The following is an 11,103-nucleotide window of genomic DNA, read 5'->3' on the forward strand; positions in this document are numbered from 1 at the left end:
ATATATATATATATATATATATATATATATATATATATATATATATATATATATACCATGTTTTGGAAAAGAATGAGCGAGTGCATTCTATAAACTTGTTCTCATTTCATTCATAGTCTTTTGAGTGATTCAAATTTCAAACTTTAAAAAGTAGAGAAAGGTGAGTGGATCCTTGCATTGGGATTAGTTCACAATTATCTACATAAAAATACCAACCAATTCAATTTTATTTTGCCTTTAAGAACATGTTAATTCTTTTCTACGATAATTGCGTGAGTCTCCAAAGGTCGGGTAACAGTAGAATGCGAAATTAACATCGTTTATTTAAAAAACACAAACAAATCAAAATTGTTGCGCCAAACTATGGTGCTCTGATTCCTTAAAAATGATACGTAGGCATTAGATCACGGAGCCAAAACGAGCACAACTTTGTAAAGATTCCTTCGTTTCCCGTATTTTCTTTTGCATGCGTTTCCTTTAGCATTAGGCTTTAGACTTTTACTTTTACACTCTTAGATTAGAACAAACAATAATGGATCCTTCTGAGTACGACAGACTAGAGGGGTGTTAATATTTTCCCCTTGTTTAACCGTCTCCTTTACCCTTTCTCTTGGTCATGAGACCTTCTTTTTTTTTCCATATAGGTTTTTTTCGGTGTTTTCTTTTTCCTTCACGTGGGATAAATAAATACTTGGTGGCGACTTCATTGATTTGATTTCTCCAATTGCTTCAGTTATCACACTAACATTTAAATCAGTTTAAGATTTAAGATGATAAAGTAAAATTAGAGATCAGAGATTGTGTACATTCTCATCATGTATGAATTATTTTTATATTTTGAATCGAGTAAAGTGGACTTTAGATTAATTGAGTCTTGCTACATTGAATCTTTGGTCGTTCTAGAACATAAACAGCATTTTAAAAAATTAGATCCATAGCCTCATATTAATTTAAGTCACGACATGTAAAAATTCATAATTGAAACATGTAAAAATTCTAATATGGAGATAAATCTAGAAATAATTCTTTTAAGTTTTAACATGTTCAAATCAGTAACATTACACCAAGATTTTTACCAGTTTATCTTGCAACTTTAAAATCGAGAATTTCTTTAACCACCCCCTTATCTTCTTGGTGACCCCTGGTGAAAACCCCAAAATACCCTCTGTTTCGGAAATGCATTTCCGAAATGCAAAAAAATGTTGTTTTCGGAGATGCATCTTCGAAAACGCTTTTTTTTTAAATTTGTCTTATTTCGGAAATGAGTTTCCAAAAACAGGATTTCGGAAGTGCATTTCCGAAAACAGGATTTCGGAAGTGCATTTCCGAAATACTGTGCGTTTTGCATATTATTTGCCAAATTGTAATGCCTGTCAATTTGGTAAACAAAACAGAACGTCATTTCCCAAAACAGTTTGGAGAGCCTCTCAAAAGCTACAACTCATTCACACAGATGTGGCAGGACCTCAAAGAACTCCATCGTTACAAGGTAGTCTATACTCTATTCTTTTCATAGATGATTTTACAAGAATGTGCTGGATCTTTTTCTTGAAATTCAAGCATGAAGTGGATGGAGTCTTTGTAAAGTTCAAGAATATGGTGGAAAATCAAAGTGGTTGCAAGATACAATTTCTAAGATCAGATAATGGGAAGGAGTACACCTCAACAGAATTTAATCTATTTTGTAAAGAAGCTGGTATTGTACATCAACTCACAACCCCATACACTCCAGAACAAAATGGAGTTAGCGAAAGGAGAAATAGACCAGTAATAGAGATGGCCAGATGCATGCTACTTGAGAAAGAATTTCCAAAAGAATTTTGGGCCGAAGCGGCAAACACAGCCGTTTTTCTTCAAAATCGACTTCCATCCAAGGCTTTGAAAGACAAAACTCCTTTTGAGGCTTGGTATGGATATAAGCCTTCACTAACCTTTCTTAAAGTGTTTGGTTGTGTCTGTTTTGCACATGTTCCACATGTTAAGCGCGACAAGCTTGACAAGAAAGCAAATCTAGGTATTTTTGTGGGTCATAGTTCTGTTTCAAAAGCCTACAAAGTATATCATCCTCAAACAGGAAAGTTGACTGTTTCTAGGGATGTGAATTTCAATGAAGATCAACAATGGGATTGGAAGAACCGACAAAAAACAATTGGATTGTTTAACAATATTGAAGATGATTATGGCGGAAACCAAACAACAGAGTTGTGTCAGAATGAATTAGAAGATGACTCTCCTTTTAGAGGCACAAGGCTGCTGTCAGACATTTATCAAAGATGCAACGTAGCAGTATGCGAACCTAGTTGTTGTGAGGAAGCACTCAAGGATCCAAAATGGAAAAAGGCTATGGAAGATGAGATTTCGATGATTCAACAAAACAACACATGGGAGCTGGTTGACAAGCCTCAAGATAGAAAAGTTAATGGAGTTAAATGGGTTTTCAGAACAATGCTTGATGAGGATTGCTCTATCAATAAATACAAGGCCAGACTTGTAGTAAAAGGGTATGCACAATTAGATTGGTGTTAGCCATTGCTGCTCAACAAGGCTGGAAAGTATTCCAGTTAGATGTCAAATCAGCTTTTTAAAATGGAGTTTTACAAGAAGAGATATGTGTGGAGCAGCCAGAGGGATTTGTTATGCATGGTGAAGAAGATAAAGTCTATCTACTCAAAAAAGCCCTTTATGGATTAAAACAAGTACCAAGAGCTTGGTACAATAGGATAAATGAACACTTATTGAGCATATGCTTTGTGAAAAGCTTATCTGAGGCCACTCTTTATGTAAAACATAAGGGAAAAAATTTTCTCATAGTTTCCCTCTATGTTGATGATCTTTTAGTGATTGGAGATGATACAAGGTTGGTTGAAGAATTCAAACAAGAAATGATGCAAGTTTTTGAAATGACATATCTTGGTCTTATGTCTTATTTTCTTGGATTTGAGATCAAACAAAATGAGGATGATGTGTTCATATGTCAAAAAAAATATGCTAAGGAAATCTCAAAAAAAATTAACTGGAGGAGTGCAAAGCGGTTAGCACACCAATGAATCAAAAGGAGAAGCTGAGCAAGGAAGATGATGTTGACAAAGTTGATGAAGGCTATTACAGGAGCTTGATTGGATGTTTAATGTATCTCACTGCAACAAGGTCGGATATTCTGTTTGCTGTAAGTCTTCTCTCTCGTTTTATGCATTGTGCTAGTGAAATGCATTTAAAGGCAGCAAGAAGGGTATTACGATATATTAAAGGTACTGTTGATTATGGTGTCAAATTTAAGAGCTGTCAAAATTTCAAGTTATGTGGATTCTCTGATAGTGACTGGGCTAGATCTATTGATGACATGAAGAGCACTTCAGGATATTGTTTAAGTCTAGGCTCAGGAGTTTTTTCATGGTGCACAAAGAAGCAGGAGACAGTAGCACAATCCACTGCAGAATCTGAATTCATAGCAGCAACAGTAGCTGTAAATCAAGTTTTATGGCTGAAAAAGATCTTATGTGACTTACATCTCCAACAGAATCATAAGACAGAAGTGTTTATCGACAACCAGGCAGCAATTACAATTTCAAAGGATCCTGTGTGTCATGGCAAGACTAAACATTTTAACATCAAGCTCTACTTCTTAAGAGAGGTGCAGCAAAATGGAGAAGTGACTTTGATTTCCTGCAGGTCAGAAGATCAATTGGCAGATTTGTTTACAAGAAAATTGGAGTTTGCAGATCCTAAAGCAAGGAGGAGTGTTAATTAGTTGTGTTTTGGACTGCATTAGGTTTTTATTTATTTTTCATTATTATTTATTTATCATTATTGTTTCAGTTTTGTTTTAGTCAACTAGAGGGATACCCGTGCGTTCGCACGGGTACTGTTACGATACATGCATTTGTTTTCAAAATATAACAAAAGAAAATCAAATTTATTTAACTAACAAATTTATTGTTTTTAGAAAGATAATAAATTGATGTCTATATTTTTTGTATATAAAAATTTTAAATAAACAATTGATTTTTTCGAATATAAACATAATTTTTGTTTTGCATTATTTATAAAAGGGATAAATAACTGTTACCCCCTGCCATTAGGGCAAGATTCGATTTTGCCCCCTATTAGTTTTTTGGCAAGATTCGATTTTGCCCCCTATTAGTTTTTTTTTGTTAGATTCCCCTTTATAAAACACAGATTCTGTTTTCAGAACCCCCTATCCCTTGTTTGGCTGACTGGGCGTGGGGAATCTTCCTACGTGGCATGGAACGTGGCGTTTTAAGCAAAAACCCTTGTTTGGCTTAATGGCATGGGAAATCTTTGCATTTTAAGCAAAAACCAATTAAAAGTTTTGTCTCAACTAGTGTTTGAACCCAGTACTAGAAGGTTATTAAACAATATTCCACCAATTAAGCTACAACATTTTGTTGATTTCAAAGACTTTTATTTAGTTTTTACTAACGTTTTTACTGTACATTTTGTTAATATACATTTTATTAATATTTATTACTGTGTGTTTTAACTAAAATTTTTGCTGTACATTTTGTTAATATATATTGTTCTAATGTTAACATTTTAATATTAACGTTATTAAATTTCTTGAAAAACAATTTTATTTATTATTATATTAACGGTTTAACATGTTTTTTATAATATATATATTATATTAACGTTTTAATAAATTATATTTTATATTTTATATTTTATAATTTTAAACTAACTAACATTTTATTTATAAACTAACATTTTTTATAAACTAACATTTTTTATAAATTAATAAACTGCATGATTTTGAATAATTAAATTTATGAACTAACATTATTTAGTATTATATTAATGTTTTATTATAGTAAAAAAAAACGTTATATACTGAGTAATAAAAAAACTTAAAAAAAAAACATTATAAAAAAACTTTATATAAAAACGTTATAAAAAAAACGTTAATTACATATAAAACAAAAAAACAATTTAAAAAAAATACTGAGTTAATATATATAAAACAATATATACTGAGTAAAAAAAACTTTATAAAAAAAACATTATAAAAAAACATTATAAAAAAACATTATAAAAAAACGTTATAAAAAAAAACGTTAATTACATATAAAACAAAAAAAACAATTTTAATAAAAAAATACTGAATTAATATATATAAAACAATATAATTATATTGAAAAATAAATTAAAATGTTAATATATATAATATATAAATTAATGAGCAACATTTAAACAAATAAAAAAACGTTATATACTGAGTAAAAAAAACTTTATAAAAAAACATTATAAAAAAAACCTTATAAAAAAAACGTTAATTACATATAAAACAAAAAAACAATTTAAAAAAAATACTGAGTTAATATACATAAAAAAATATAATTATATTGAAAAAAATTAAAATGTTAATATATAATATATAAATTAATGAGCTACATTTAAACAAATAAAATGTGTTTGTTCATTGGTTGGGTGTTGGCATGCTAAGTATGTGTTTGTGGGTTTGATTCCTATATGAAACAAAATTTTTTAGAATATTAATCTATAGTAAACAAGTCCAGTCAACCAAACAAGTGATTCATATGCCCAGTCAGTCAAAATTCCCACGCTCAGTCAGCCAAACAAGGGATAGTAAACAAGTTTTCATGCCCTATATGTACCTAAGTACTCATACCCATACTCATACCCGTTTATCCGCATTTCTAATAAAAATTCATTATCAATTATAATTTATCATGTGATTTTAAGTTTTTTAACAATATTAATAAAAAATATTAACATATTGTTGTTGAGTTAAGAAATTAACAAAAACTTGTATTAAAACGCGTACAAATCTAATAATGATGTATTTAATAAAATTGATAAGTATATAATAATAAAAAATAATATATAAATCTATCTTATGCGGGTACGAGGCGGGGTGACATTAATTTCAAATGATCAACATCTTTCTTTAAATTATTTATTAAATTATTTTAAAATCAATAATTTTACATTTTTGAGATAACCTAAATTTTAACTTTTAAACCAAGTTTTAGATTAATTTATTTAAATATTCTAGTTGATATTACTTTAAATTAAAACAAACGAATATTTTACAATAGACCAAGTATAAAAATAAATAAATAAAAAGTTTATAAATTAGAACTAAATATAAAAATAAAATAAAATATAATTTAATTGTCAAGATAGCATTATAAAATGACCCTCACTAATATAAAATTGTTCATGAATTAATATAATTAAAATTTTAAACCACAAATAATATACAAAATATTTCTAAAATCTAACTATTTGTTTAAAACAAAATAAAGATTTCCTTTATAATAGAAATTCAAATTTACGTGATTATATGATCATTAACAATTAATTAAAAAGATTTAATCACTAATAATGATAAAGCTAATTAATTATCATTGTTGTACAATGATAATTGAAATGCACATTGAAAATTGCATCACACAGTGGTATGATTATTCACAAACTTGGACAGATGAAGTTGCAATAGAAAAGGGCAAGTTAACTGAAACGTGTAGCAACCATTTTGAATTCACTGTTAAAGGAGAACTTCAAATTTTTAGATTTCACGCAGTTTCTCCATAAAATTTAGAATAAATCTTAGTTTTAAGGTGACTTTATATAAAGATGCGAGAAAGTTATTTGTCATGTTGTTCGTACATAATCAAAATACAACTCCTACTATATCTTTATCAAATTACACCGATATACCGACAATAAATACATATCTTTTTAACAATCCTATGATAATTTCTAATATCAATCTACATTGAAGACTGATTCAGAGAGCTAACAACACACCCACAATACACAACCATTATTTAAAGCTACTGTAAACAAACTGATGTGAAAGCACAACTTCACTGCTGAGCTGCGAAAAACAACTACTTGGACCACAAAGCCAATTCAGTCAGACAATTTTAAATGAAACACCCTCTCTCTTTTGAAAGCATCTTCTTGTCTTTGCATCAATTTGTTTCTTTGACTGCAAGCTATCATCCCATTCTTCTCCAACCTGCTGTTAATCAAATCAAACACAATGAAGCACAAACACGATATGAGTATCAGATATAATATGTACTTACGGCGATACGTCACTAATCAAACATAATCCTTAATGTTCACAAATATAATATAATCTTGATTCTGTCTGCACGCTAGTATATATAAAATTGCTTAAAAAAGTTTGCGACTTCACAAGTTCTTTATCGTGTTTCGGTTGTAGTTGGCGCCGACAACCCTGATTCTCCTTGGACATTCGAATTAGCCTTTCGCAAACCTGTGACTGCAATCTCGCTAGAGTTTGCATACATCTTAAGGTGTTGCCTAGTTGTCGTTTAACAGATTGTCCTTGTATCATTGCCTTCAACCTCACCAAACCTCTCAAGGCGTGCAAAGCTCTTCTCTCCTAAAAAAACCGTTAGACGCATTTCTTTATCAGCGAAATTCAAATTCGGTATCTCATAGCTTACAACACAACACAAACACAAATACATGATATAATAAAGTAACTTCATTCTAAACTATGAAAACTATGAAACACTGACGTAGACACAAACACAACACTAACACTGACACATCAAACACTTATAGTAATTCAAAATATTGTATGATAAAATATAACCACGCGCATTAGACACCAGGCACACCTTCAACATAATCATGTTTTACGAAAACAAGAAGATCATACCAAATATTCGTGGAACACTGTCTAAATCTTGATGGCAGCCAATTCTTTCATAGTATTTGCAGGTTAATGAGACATACTCGTGAGACAAACAACCTCGGCAGCAGCATGAACAGCAGCAACAGCCGCCCCGCCGCGACCGCAGTGGCAAAAGCAAGAGAAACTTGTATCCTATGAACAGAAACTTGTACTACTTTTTCTGATTTCACTTCTGTGTCCTTCCGAGTACTTTTTTCTTTAATTTCTCACTTTTCTGGTTTTTTTCCAAATAAACAAATAAATATTATTGTAAATATTTAAATATAGTAATAATCAATTACAAATCATTGTAATAGTAATAATTATGAAATTATCCTTGTCTTTTCTTAAATCATAACTGAAAACTTTCTTCACGGCAGAAAGCCAACTCCCTTTTTCCCATTTGTAATTCCTGTTACTTTAAAAGTGAAAAAAAATAAATACATTAAGAACAAATTAAGAATAAATCTAGGTTAAATGTTGTTCTGGACTGGGCCAAGGCTAGGCCCAACACCGCTTTCGGCCCAATAAGCCTCAGAGGCCCATGGATAGTCCATTGCCTTCCCGACACGCCTTGCTCGGCACTAACACCCTACCCGGAGCGGACGACCCTGCTCGGCGTTAACTCTCCCCCGGACGTCATCCTTGCCGAGGACCCTGCTCCGCGCAGGGCCCTTTCATATCCAACCCTCCGAATAACTCGGATCCCACGTGGCCCCTAAGAGACCGCGTCTTCCCTTGGACTTCGGAGCGGTTAACCAGGACAGAGGGCGTACACGCACCTCCGATATTTCCGCTCAGGAAACCTGGCAGTCTCCTAGTTGGGCTTGGGAATCCAACCCAATAGCGAGATCATGGCCCAGCGCTGGGGGCTATATATACCCTCTTTGACTAGAGGGTCAGGTATTCAATTCTTACTCACTCTTAGCTAAGTACTTGCGCTCCTTTGCTCGTCAACTTACTTTGGCATTGGAGTACCTTGCAGGTACACCCCCCCTCCTCCTTCCTAGAAGATCCAGTCCGAGCAGCCTACGACGATTCTTCTGATCAGGTACGATCAGTGGCGCCGTCTGTGGGAAACTTGCTTCCCCATCTTTAACGAACAAAGATCAAAGCTAATCATCTCCAATCGTCATGGCTGACAACAACAACAACATCCCAAGCGCTGACCCTTTCCTCCTTCACGAGCTGATCGAGGAATCCTCCCGCGAGAAGACATCGCCGCCGGAGGACTCGTTCCCGTTCTCCACCCAGAAAGAACAGGAAGAACCAGAAACCTGAAACAGCTGAACAAAGAAGCCCCTCCCCCGAACAGGGCCGTCGGGGCCCCTCCAAAGCTGCGTTGGGTAACAACCAAGAGGATCCCCGACGAAACAGGCACTACCATTCACCAGAACCGAGCGACGAGGAGGACTTCCGCAGCCCCTTGTCCGCCAGTATCCGGAGAGCCCGCCTCCCTCGGGGGATGGAAAAACCGCCAGTATTGGACCAATACGACGGAACCACTGACCCCGACGACCATATTCGGAGCATCGAAGCGGTCATGGACTATCATGTCGTCAGAGGCTCGATCAAGTGCCGCATTTTCCCGACCACCCTCAGGAAGGGAGCGATGAATTGGTACAGGAACCTCCCTTCGAACTCCATCCATTCTTGGACCGAGCTCAAAGAACTCTTCTTGAGCCACTTCACAGCCTCCCAACGACAACCGAAATCGGAAGCCAATCTCGAGGCCGTAGTACAAGGACCCAACGAACCTCTTCGAGATTACCTTGAAAGATTCAACAAGGAGGCCGTCCAAGTGCAGACAGAAGACTACATGAAGAGGTACATCTTGGAGCGAGGACTTCTCCCCGGCAGTGACTTCAAGAAGGCTATTAAGATTGAGAAGGTGCACTCGATGAATGACCTCCTCAGCAAAGCAAAGGCATTCATCGATTTTGAGGAAGGCGAGGCAGCCGCAATCAGAGCCCCGAGGGGCAGTGGTGCCGCTCGCAGCTCAAACCTCGAAGACCCGGGGTCGCGCCGAGGACAAGACAAAAGAAGGGACGACCGGTCCCGAGATGTCAAAGAACGGCGAGGACCAGCAGGGCGTTTCAACGACTACACTCCTTTGAACACCTCCCGGGAGAAAATCCTGGCCGACTGCCAGAACGCCGAGTTCAAGAAATCCAACATCAGGCCCCCGAAGTCAAATCCTACAAGACCGGGGACGGACAAGTCCAAGTACTGCAAGTACCACAAAAGTCACGGGCATATGACTGACGAATGCATAAATCTCAAAGATGCCATAGAGACCCTGATCAAAGAGGGCCACCTGGCAAGATACACCAAGAAGGGAGAACCCCCCAGAAGAGGCATCCCTCGAAACTCTGACGAGGGGAACTCACCAGACAGCAGACCGCTTCAAGTCGCACTGTCCGTAACCCGACCGGAAGACTTCATCCCTTCGGTCGGCGTGACAACCGCTCTCAGCACCTGGGAACATTTCCCCACCGCAATGGTCATCTCCAACGGCGGGGACCCCGGCTCTCTCACCGTCAGTTCAGTCAAGAGAAAGTTCGACGAGCTACTCAGCGCCAATGCCGATCTCGGCCCTACTCTGCGGAAATTCCGAGGAAAGTCAGAGCCGATCACTTTCTACCTCGAGGAACTGCCCGGCGGAGCTCCAAACGCCACCATTCCCCTCCTCGTCCGAGCCAGAATGGCAAACTTCGATGTTCGACGGGTCCTGGTAGATGAAGGCAGTTCAGTCGACATTATGTACTCCCACCTCTTCCAAACACTTCAGCTGGACGACTCGCACCTCACTCCCTATGTGGGTTCCGACCTCCAAGGTTTTAACGGAGCCACCACCAAACCATGGGGCTACGTCGAGCTGATTGTCACCTTCGGGGAAGGGGAAGCGTCCAGGCAAGTCAAAACCAGGTTTTTGGTAATCGACTGCAAGACATTGTACAACTGCATCATCGGGCGCCCCACACTGGCCGAGCTAACCGCCGTACCCTCCACGGTCCATCTGAAGATGAAGTTCTACACGAGGACAGGGAAAGTGGCCACCATCAACGCCGACATTGAAGCTGCGAGAAGGATCTTCGATGCATCCGTCAAAGGACTAGAGCTGATCGCTCCTCCGACCAGCTCCAACAAAAAACCAAGAGCCGAAGACAAGCATCCTCGGGAAGATCAGGTTCCAACGGCCAACGTCAGCTCAGTCGACCTCGATGCGAGGTTTACGCAAGAAGAACTGAAGACCGGGGAAGAGACACAATCAAAGGCCCCTCATCCCGTCCGGCCTGTCCCCGACGGAGACTTCGAGCTGATCCCCCTGGGGGACAACCCCAACAGAGCAGTGAAGATCGGCAAAGGCATCCCTGACCTGCCGAGGAAGCAACTCGTAGCCTGCC

The sequence above is a fragment of the Vicia villosa genome, unplaced genomic scaffold (assembly GCF_029867415.1).
Source record: "Vicia villosa cultivar HV-30 ecotype Madison, WI unplaced genomic scaffold, Vvil1.0 ctg.001256F_1_1, whole genome shotgun sequence".
Classification (NCBI taxonomy): Eukaryota; Viridiplantae; Streptophyta; class Magnoliopsida; order Fabales; family Fabaceae; genus Vicia; species Vicia villosa.